Source organism: Misgurnus anguillicaudatus, chromosome 24 (assembly GCF_027580225.2).
Source record: "Misgurnus anguillicaudatus chromosome 24, ASM2758022v2, whole genome shotgun sequence".
Classification (NCBI taxonomy): Eukaryota; Metazoa; Chordata; class Actinopteri; order Cypriniformes; family Cobitidae; genus Misgurnus; species Misgurnus anguillicaudatus.
In genome coordinates this window covers 35,794,281-35,806,133 of record NC_073360.2, presented here as the reverse complement: position 1 = coordinate 35,806,133, position 11,853 = coordinate 35,794,281, and positions in this window count along the sequence as shown.

The following is an 11,853-nucleotide window of genomic DNA, read 5'->3' as shown; positions in this document are numbered from 1 at the left end:
TAGCTAAAATGTTGAAAATGTTACTGTTGAAGTCAACTGTTAAAGCATAAAATAAATATACCATGAATCAGTGAATATGAGAACAAATGTGGGTTTATTTTTAGTAATGAACTTAAGGGAACTCACTCAAAGGAACTTAAAAGAACTCACTCAAAGGAACTCACTCAAAGGAACTTAAAGGAACTCACTCAAAGGAACTTAAAGGAACTCACTCAAAGGAACTTATAGGAACTTACTGAAAGGAACTTATAGGAACTCATTTAAAGGAACTTAAAGGAACTCACTCAAAGGAACGTAAAGGAACTCACTCAAAGGAACTTATAGGAACTTACTGAAAGGAACTTAAAGGAACTCACTCAAAGGAACTTATAGGAACTTACTCAAAGGAACTTATAGGAACTCACTCAAACGAACTTATAGGAACTCACTCAAACAAACACAAGGAACTACATGGAACTCAATTTAAAACACACAAACTGTAAAGTTGCCTAATCACATGCTAGGAGTACTGTAGCATTATTTAAAAAGAAATTTTGCTCTCCTTTCTTTCTGGCTTGCAAATTTCTCAATGACTTTCTGGTTAAAATCAGTCATGTCCTGCACCAGTCTCTTTTCCATTGACAGCATGGCCAATGCATTCAGCCTCTCCTGGTTCATGGTATTTCTTAGAAAAGTCTTAATTCTTTTCAAGGTTGAGAAGCACCTCTCAGCTTCTGCTGTGGTCATGGGTGTGGTGATGAGGATCCTTAGAAGAGTGACAGTCTCTGAAAAGACTTCAGCAAGGTTGTTCTCCATAAACAGTTGGAGTAGGTCCAAAGCACCACAACAGGTTCTGAACTCTTCCTTGTGGTACATGACATTAAGCTCTGTCTTTAGCTTACTCCCATTGAGCACTGGGTAGGCCTTCAAAGTCTTACTCAGTGCATCTTCAGGAAACGCCAGTGTGTACTCTTTAAACCGATCTGCTTGCAGCAAGGTGGCACTAACAAGGTGGTTTGTGAAGGAGAACCTTTCCATTGCGTGTTGGAGCATGGTATCACAAACCTTCAGAGTAAAGGACAAAAATGATGAAGTGATGACAGAATGTCAGTTTCTGCAATTACATTTAAAATGACCAGTTTTAAGTTATAGAGGGAGACCAGTTTTAGAGTTTGAATTTCTTAGAACTTCCTTAACATGGACAAGACAATCAGAGTAAACATGTAAAGTTTTATGAATATCAGCTATTTATATCAGTTGCATTCAGAGATGAAGGCTGTAATACTATGTTGTCCACTAGAAATCTTTTTAGATCACAATTTAAAAACTTTGAAAATGGTTAAATTGATTAACTTGTATTAATACAAAATACATAAAAATGTATTAGCTTCATAAAGTTCAATAAATCATTATTATAATAATTTTGAAAATAAAAACTGATCTCCATAATGCATTTTATAAAAAAATTTATATATTCTAATGATATTGAAAACATATGCTGCCAGATATAACAGAATATATGTCCAACTGATATAGACCCTTTGCACGTGACGTCACGCTCTACTCGCGCGAATTATGGACGCCATGATGGACGGCGGAAGTGCTATGTTGTAGACGGACGGCAAGCCGAACAAGTACGTGTTTGTGTTCGTTAGGGTCATTAAATGGTTATTTCGTGTTGCTATGATGCACCTACCATTACAGAAAAGTGGCATAAATACATTATTTTTACATGAATGTTATTGTTTAATGCTGCAGTGACACCATAAATTTCATAGCTGCCAACTCTTACGCATTCACCGTGAGACCCACGCAATTGACCCCATTCTCACGCCACACATCCATTTTCACGATGTAAGTAGCTAAACCAGTGCTCGCAGTACTGACACTTTTATATTTTAGCGTACCTTCACTGTCTTTTGCGTGCCACCTTCTCATGTTGCTGGTACTTTGCTGCAAAGAGTCAAAGAGCATTTCACTTTATGTGGCGCTGCGGAGGAAGTTCGGCAGCGAGGACATCAGAGTACCGCGAGAGCAAGTCGAAATGTTACAAAAGGGTCCGCCTTTACCTTTGCTCTCGCGTTACTCTGATGTCATACGCCGATCAGTCAGCTCCGCACCAGTCGAACACACAAAGCGTCAAGGTCTGAATGAAAAGCAGAGACCTGCCCGGATTCCACGCACGCAGATACCCTCAGAAAACAGCAATTTTAATCAACCATCACTCGCGTGTGCATGTTTGCAAGCAGTACAAGCGTCAAAAAGTGTCAATTGATATTTGACATCTATAAACAATAATATATACGAAATATAATTATATGGTCTTGACATACACATTATCTGTTGCTTTAGTTTAATATTAAACTACTCATTTGGTTTATTTGATTGTGACAGTCCCTCTACGCTTCTCTTTCTCATTGGATAAACTGAATCAAAGCTGCTGTTATCTGCAGTTATACATTTTACAGAGACCAGTAGCCTATTCATTAGATTTTAACTGAACTTTTTTGGCACTTTTATCAGAAGGAAAGCATAATAGAAGTGTATAAAATAATAGTAAAGACTCTAATCCCAGGCATTTCAACTCAGTAAAAGCTTTTATTTCAATTTAATTTCTAAAATATGATTCGATTTGTATTGTGAACCATTTTAACGCAGTCTTTCCCAACTATTTAACACAGAAATAGCTAAAATCCACACTATTATCAATTGGCAAATGGTTAGGACTTATATAAAAAATTATTACCACAAACCCCCACCCCCCAAAAAAAATCTCACTCCAAGCTGAACTCAGAAGTTGGCAGCTCTGCAGACTTTTAAAAGCCTTAAGATCAGCACCAGTGTATGGGGATATCCCGTTTACCACATAGTGGTACAAATCATGCGGGCTGAAGTCGGGCAGACTCTGCGTTTAATGAGGTCCGTGAAAATTGAAGGAGGAAGAAGGTAAGGGTCGGTATCCAGTCCCGCTATCTTTAACTTCTCTAAATAGCGCTTTTTGTGAGGACCTACCAAATGCCCTACCTCGACCGATAACGGCACAACAACTTCCTTAATATAAGAAGCCATGTATTTTAGTGTAATATATATTTAAACTGTTTAAAACTAATCAAAAATCCCGCTCGTCTATTACTAATCAACCTAGTGCGTCGGTGATTTTGCCGTCCAGCATGGCGTCGTCACGTGGTCTAGGTCACGTGTTTGCAAAGGGTCTATACTGTAAAAACAAATTAGATTATTGCCCATATCTATGAATTACAGTGCAACTAGAATGATGAAAAATAAGCAGAGAATGCTATCAAAAAGACAAGCATTTGCAACAAATTAAACTACATTGCTTCTACCTAAGAATAAATGTAAACTTTGACTTTACAATATGTTTTCTTAAAGGTGCAGTGTGTAAATTTTAGCAGCATCTAGTGGTGAGGTTGCGAATTGCAACCAACAGCTTAGTCCACGGCTCACCACTCGCTTTTGAAACACACAGACATGCTACGGTAGCCGCCACCGGACAAACATGTCATCGTCGGAGACAAATTAGTAATAAAAATTGTCCTTTAAGGGCTTCTGTAGAAAAATGGCAGCACAAAATGGTGACTTCCATGTAAGGGGATCCTCGCTGTATGTAGATAAAAAGGTCTGGTTCTTAGGTAATAAACACATAACGGTTCATTATGAAAGGTCTTTATACACCCCTGATAATATAGTTTTGTATAATATTTTGCATTTCTGTCCCTTCTAAAAATTACACACTGCACCTTTTTGAAATTTCTTTTTGATAGCTTTTCTATAAAATACTGCAGAGTAACTTGACTTCGATTAAAAACACACCTCTGCTGCAATACGTGCAAGGACCTCTGGACCGAGCGACCGCCGCCTTTGGGGTTGAGAACAACCTTCACTGCTTTGTTCAACCAGTGAATGGAGAGAATTTCTGCAAAGGAGTAAAAAAATGTATGCATCAACTAACATGAACAAACAATGAACAATGCAGTTTTTCAGCATCTATTAGTTCTAATACTTAATGCAAATACAGTTATTCATGTTAGTTCATGCATTAACTAATAGTAAATGGTTTTAATAATTTATTTTAATAATATATTAGTAAATGCTGAAAACTAAGATTTGTAAATGTTGTAGAAGTATTGTTTATTAATAGTTCATATTAGATAATGCATTAACCTGTTGTTAACAAATGTGTTACCAAAAACAAAGGAGGAATACAGTTGCTACCTGATCTTCTGTATCTCCTGCTGGAACTGCTCGATGCTCCCCTTAATGTGGAGTGAATCAATGTCCTTCTTCTGAAGTTTGGCATAGAGGATGTCCACATGTGGCATGATGTTGTGGAACAGGTGCAGAAAAAACTTGAATTCTTGATGCTCCAGCAGCATTGCAAAGGCTCCTGCCTCTCTGATGGTAGCAGGGTCAAAATCATCTGAGTCTCGTATCATTTCAAAACAGCGGATGAGGTCCTCTCTGTGCTCAAACACTGTGTTGACTGCCCGGCTGTGGAAGTTCCATCTAACACTGCTTGATGTTGGTAGTCTGCAGTTAACTACTTTATCAAGAACAGCAGTGCGCTTGGGTGATCTTGAAAAAAAGCTGGCAAATCCTCCCAGATCAGAAAAGACAATTCTCACTTTGGGTATGTGAGACGTAGCCTGTTGCATTATCAGGTTAAGCTGATGTGCATAGCAGTGGATGTAATGGGCATTTGGGTACACATCTTGGATCTTTCTTTGAACACCTGCAGTGGCACCCCTCATCACGCTAGCTCCATCATACGCTTGGGAGATGAGTTTTATCTTTTGGCCCTCTGGAAGTATAACAGCAAGTTGCTCTTTAAGTGCTGTAGCGATTGAATCAGCTGTAGCTGAATGCAGAGGAATAAATGCAAAAAAACTCTCCTGTACGTTGTTTTTCCCATCAATGTAACGCAGCACAAGCACAAGTTGGCATTGCGTGGCAACATCGGTGGTCTCGTTGGCCTGGATCGAGAGAAACGCGCTGCTCTGTGCTTCCTGAATTATGCGTTCCCTCATAACAGACAACATACAGTCCAACAGCTCGTTTTGCATGGTTTTCGAAGTTCCCTTAAACACCGTTGCAACGTCGAGGTGCTCTTTTAAAACTCCGTCAAGAGAAGCAACAAAATCCACTAAGCCACAAAATATCCCGGGATTATCCGAGCTCTCGCGCTCATCGTGTCCACGCAAAGCCAGCTCAAATGCGCCACAAAATTTCACGCAGTCTATTATTCTAGACAAAATGTGCCGATTTTTTGTTACCTCTTCATTGTGCCTTCTAATGCCAATCCTGTAGCCTTCATCTAACTGTGCAGCAATGCTAAGCGTACCAAAAAACTGGAGCCTCACAGCGTTGTCAATATGACTGCGGGTACTTTCATGCCGCTTGCACCTTTCAGACAGATGTTTTAAGTCGCGAAATCCTGTTGATGTCCACAAACTTTCGGTGCCAGGACTTTGAAACAGCAAACACGGAAACAATAGAAGGCCTGACTTACGTCGCATCCAGCTAGCCAACTCCGTTTGCCGTAAGACGAAGTGCTGGAAAAGCACAGAGTGTACGCTCGACCGCGATCACTTGACTCCTGCTGAATCTGCAAGTTCGGTCGATCTGGTCCAAGCTCCTTAATCCTTTTTTTTCTTCAACCGAACGCCTTGTAAAAGGGTTGGTTTTTAATGATAAAACTGAATTTTCTCTCATTTTGATTCCGCTTCCTTGCTTGCTCTCCACTGATCAGTATGTATCTATCGGTTAAACGACAATCTGCTCTGCTAACTGTCTGTGCATTTTTCAAACTCACTACAAATGATCCAATCACATGAGATCAAAAGCATTAAAAACAATACTGATTTGCTAACAAAAAAAGTGGGAGGATTTGGGGCGCACAGTGATGCGCCCTAGGGCGGATCGTTAACCAGCCACTTAGAGCTCAGCCTCAGGTCACATGTTTTTACCCCTTTTTCTAAACTACGTACACACTCATTAGGGGTGCGCCCCAGACACACGAACATGACACACACACAACGAACTCAGTTTTGATTATTATTATTTTTAAATAAATTATAACATGACTAACAGTGAAATAATACAACTAAATCATTTTATTTTCTATTAATTTGCAGTATATATTTAACTTTTTAAAGTAGCTTTCTTCTCTGGCCAACTGTGGGGGGCGCCCCAGCGCTACTGACCAGCCGCCACTGATCCATCCACCATCCATCCGCACCAACGTTTTTGACCAATTTTCAAAACTGCACCCGCCCGCCATCCATTGATTGGGCGATGCAAGGCGCTGATGATAACAGCAGCGAAACTAGAAAGCTCTCAGAATATCAGCAGTGAACTCCATCTCCGATCGGCGCACAGGGACAAAAATAAATAAATAGCCTAAATTAAACGCACAAATTACGTATCCTGCACTGATGTCATCCTGATCTACCACTTTGTAAAACTTATTCCAGGCAACCCTTTTCTGACCTTCTATTTCCTTTGTTTTAATTATAAAGGTTGCTTAGAATGAAGCCTCAAAATGCGTCCTTATTTCTCTGCGCTGTTAAGTCTAGAACGAATGGACCCTTAACAGCCGAGGCTATCCCAAGATTTATTGCACGCATATGCAACGGCTGCATATAAAGGCTGGATATTCTAAAGTAAACAATTAAAACCTTTATTAAATAAACGTGTGTATTTATTAGAAAACTTTTTCTTGTCACTGTTTTAGTATTAAAGTTGTGTTTTGTGTTAATATTATTCTGTTTATGTTGCGTATTTTTCTAAGGTTGATTAATTTGATATGCTGTTGAATAGATTAATCTACATCAACGTGTCATATTTTCTAAAATAAATTAATATTTTTCTGATTACATATTTATTTTAATAAGTCAGTTACGTAAGTTAACTAAGAAACTTTGCTAGCGCTATCTTAGCAAAAACATGTAAGCCACTAAACTTTTTAGCCATGTTAACAAATTTATTGGTTTACTTCGACAGTGCTTACAGTGCTCCTTCCACAATTAAGTTAACAAACCTAAAATAAGTGAGACCAGCAGCTAAATATCCATTTCGCAGTCAGTTTCAAGCGCCAAGACCTCTGCTTCTTCTCCCAAGTTGCATCGGCACATAACTGCTGCGAGTGCCACCAATTGTTTTGGGGTGGAATTGCAGCTGTAATCATTGTTTTATAATAAAATCATATTATTGTGTGTGTGTGTGTGTGTGTGTGTGTGTGTGTGTGTGTGTGTGTGTGTGTGTGTGTGTGTGTGTGTGTGTGTGTGTGTGTGTGTGTGTGTGTGTGTGTGTGCGTGCGTGCGTGCGTGCATGTGTGCTAGTGTTGGGGAATATGCCCCATTTTGAGATCGTCCTTTAGACCTTTCTCACAACTTCCGTATTTATGACCGGAAATACGCAATCGTCGCGGAAATCTACTTCCTCCGCAGTCAAGGCAATGTCAAAAGCCGTATCTGTTCCATTAATTCCCTGTTGACGGTGAAGTTAGACAGAAGTGGATTCAGGCTATCCGATGAGATTAAGGACCTAACTTCACCATAAGAAAGGGGAGCACTTATGTATGCAGCAGACACTTCACTAAAGACGGTACATTTTAGGGCTCACTGGTCGCCTCTTGTAACCAAATGCTGTCTCTACCCATTTTTGTTGGAACGAGTTTACCCCGACACACAAACATACGATCACAGACATTACCAGACAATAATCTTAACTGATAATGATAGCATCCGGCTAACGTTATTGTTGCTACACACAAGACGTTCACTTGGACAACCATAGGCACTAATAGAAGGTAATTGGTACCATAATGCTTCATTCAAAGCAGACTATAATGTTTTAGTAAGGTAGTCTATATCATCTACTATACATACATTATGTGTAAGTGGACACACTAATAATGTGTCGTTTTAGTTAACAGTTCAGTAACAGTTAGACTCGCTCTCTACTTACCTAGAAATTTAATATTTGGCAAATCCGTTAACGAAATTGTGTAGACTCTTTGATCCATTTTAAACTTGCCCGGGTTTATGTTTTTCTAATGTGTTGACGCTTGACAGGAACTCCGCTTTCACGATGATTACATATTTCCGGTTACTGTGAGAAAGGGAGAAAGGTCTATAGTCAGCCTGTGAGATCGCCGATACACGATCATATCGGGGGTGGGGCAGTAGTTTACTCATTTATTTATTTGTTAATTTTTTACTCATTTATGACAAGTTACATGATTGGTGGACAAAAAAGAAGCAAGGGCGACACTGTCATGACCGCAACCTTCTTAAAACTGATGCCATTAATCAGAGTGCGGAAAAGCTCAGGTGCTCTAAAATTTCCTGCGTGCCAGGGAGCGTGAACAAAACACTTGCTGGTTTTAACCCTCTGCGTGCCTAATAACCTCTGTAGTACAAGGAAATGTCAGAGCCTGACCAACGGTGAGCTCGAACTGTTTCACTGCAGAAGCTGGTGGAAGGCTCGATATCTAGCGCCAGTGCTATGATTGGCTGAAACGCTCAGGGGCGGGGAGTGCCTTCCAGGCTCCGTTGAGGGCTTAAAACACCAACAACCGTTTTTGCACAGGCCTACTAAAGGGTTAATCGTGCCACATGGTTATCAACAGTAAAAATTGCAAATTTTACATCTTTGCAAAAGGAAAAACCAACAACAATCAAAAACCATGATAATAAGGTGTCATGGCTCTGCAATCAAAGATGTTATAATGGAAGTCAATGGGGCAAAAACAGCCACAAACAATAAATGAGGGAGAAATAAATAAAATCTGCTGCTGCACAAAAACTAAAAATGCATCATGCCAATGTTTTTACCAATCTTTGACATGCACAAGACAGTGAAAAAGGTTTAAAAAAATCCAGTGCACAAGCAATTTTTATACTGAAAATCTGTCATTTTGTGTGTTTTTCCCCTAAATCAGTGACACCACTTATGAACTTGACAATTAAAGAGTTAAAATCATGGAATTTTTGTAAAGTTTTGATCAGTACTGAGATTCATTAAAAGATTTATACAAAAAAAATTAAATTCAAATATTAATCTAATGCATTTTTACAGCCGTTTAATTTAGTGAATGTTTTCATCCACGAACAGCATGAAAGGGTAGTCAATTTGCCCACGTTGTATTTTTGAGTTTTTGAAAAGCTGAAAAGCATTTTCTTAAAATATGTGTCAATATAAGATTTGTCACCAAAAATCATTCCATTTGCTAAAACAGAGAAAGTTGTGGCCAAATTAAGATTTAAAAAACCCCTAGTGATGAAAACATCCCGAACAACACATAAAGGTTAAGTCTCTCCGGTAGTCAAAGCTTTTTATATTTGGATTTAAATGTTGAGTCTTTGGCAGCATCTTATATTATCCTGCACTTGACATTTAAAGTAAAAAATATTTTTGTTTTCTCCACAGATTTACTGATGTTTTCTCCAAGAAAAGGGAATCTGTTCAGTTTCTGATGAATCTGTTCACTGCAACATTAGAGTTTGACACAAATACAGAAGAAAAATACACTGAACTATTAACATCTGTGTGCAACTACAAAACTTTCCCTTGTGAAGATTTGTATGTGTTTACATCTGTTCAGTCAAATTTTCTGCTGGATCTGTACTCACATGTGAAGGACTATGAGAGTCAAACAGGCAGGAGTGTCCTACCAGCATTACAGTCAATTTATCAGTCATCTCCTGCAGTCTGGACCATAAACCTCTCAGAGAGAAAGACCTCCATCCTCCTAGAAGTGCTGAAACTCCAAACAGAGAAGAAACCAGTAGAGCTGATAGACTGGACAGATGATGAGAGTGAAGTGAGAGGATTCATTCAGTGTCTGCCATACATCTCACAACTGAGGTAAGATTAAAGCAATTTACACTGCAACAAACTCATTTGTTTGACTTTGTCTGCGTGGCACCAGTTTTGGCATTTGTTGTCATTTTTTACTCCCCATCTAAAGATATTTGTGTTTGTCAGCCAGCTTGTGAAATATTTAAGCAATGTAATCTAATGTTTCATCAAATAGAGCTTTCAGACATTTCAGTGAACTAAAACAGTCAGTTACCATTTTGAGGAACAAAAACAGTGTTCAACAGCTAAACAGTTAAATGTTAGGTCTAGGTAGAACTGCAGCTCTTTACTCATCTTCCTCAAACAGTAAATATATAAATCATATTCTGTATCTCATCGTTGCAATCAAAAGACTACTCATTCTTAAGTGCGTTAAGATGTTTAACAGCACATGCTTTTTTCCCGGCTGTATTATCAGAAGTTATTAATGTCAAATTCAACAGAAGCGCTAACTGGTTAAAACAATAATATTTTTCAACATGTTTAAATATGATTGTTGTCTCTCACTGTGTGTAAGTTTGTTGTCACTGTGTGAACACAACAGTTGGTAATTCCCAACTCTCTAAATCCAACTCCCATCTCTTACAGTGTGAATAAGCCTTTATAGGAAAATACCCCTCTGCATGTGATTTTATTAGGGGTTAACTAATTATACCGTGTCAACTAATTTGACGTAAAACGTGAAAAATGGATTTGAGGCTGTATCTTCGCCAAACTTGTGCCCATTGACACAACACTTGGTACTTGTAGTGGCAGTCTGGAATAGAGGGTGCATGCACAGTTTTGTCGCAGCACCACCTAGTGGTCAGAGAAATATTTTACATGCCTATAACTTCAGCTGTGGTTGATGTATTTTCTTGGGGGTTCTGGGAGTTTCCTTGGAGTCCTGAATCGTTGCAGAGTCCTGTGATACCAACAATGCCAGGTTTCGCCTTATGCTTAGTCCAGCGCTTAAAGCAACACAATGTAGTTTCCATGTAAAAATGACTTGCAGCTCCCCCATGTGGTTGAAAAGCGCAACAGTGCCTGGTATCAGACACTCTTCTGCAGGCAGGGGGAGGGGCGGGGCTGTGTTTCCTACCCTCCACCGCCACTTTCAGAGTGTGCTTGTAGCAGCTAGGAGGCTGCTCAGGTTGCAGCAACAATACAATTTTAGAGACATTTTTTAAATGTAAAAAAACTACATAGTGTTGCTTTAAAAAATAATCGCGAATATCTCCATAAACGTTATTCGGATCAATTTCAAATCATTTTTTTCCCATATACATATAGCTTCTGGACTACATTCTGATGTAACATCTGATGTATCAAAATCTCCATCTGAAATGGTAACTTGAATATTTGTGTTTTTAGACATAAATGTTTATAACATCCTCAATGAAATGAAATATTTTTACCAGATTTGACATGCTGATTTAAGGGCAGAGTCTGATGGCAGAGAAAAAAATATGTTGTACCTGCGCCACTAGTTGGCAAACTTAGATCTAAAATCATGAGCCATCTTGGATAATTCCTTTCATGGCTCATGAAGTATAATCATTGGTGGTAGTGCTGAGCGATAATTTGATAATGATAATTCATTATCGGAGCCTTGCGATTCAGAATAAATTTTAGACAGATATTTTTAATGGGGAACTCGATGCATCTAATGAACAATCCCTCTCATATAGCATGCTGTATCCTATAACCACAACAGCCCTGCACCCTATAGTTAACAGTGAATCACATCTTCTGAGTACGCATAAAACCATTATCTCTACTATATTTCTAAAGCTTTGATGGTCACATACGCTCATAATTAAGTCAAAATGTCCATTGGCATATATAAATGTGTATAAAAAGGTTATGTGTAAAGTGAAAAGTTTAGGGAAAAAGTGGTTAGGACGTATGAATCCATTACTGTAGGCTTTCAAACTGACAGCTTATTTGTCTTTGCTTATTTGATCACTTACTGTTTACTTGATTATTTAATTACTTGAGAACTTTTTACTA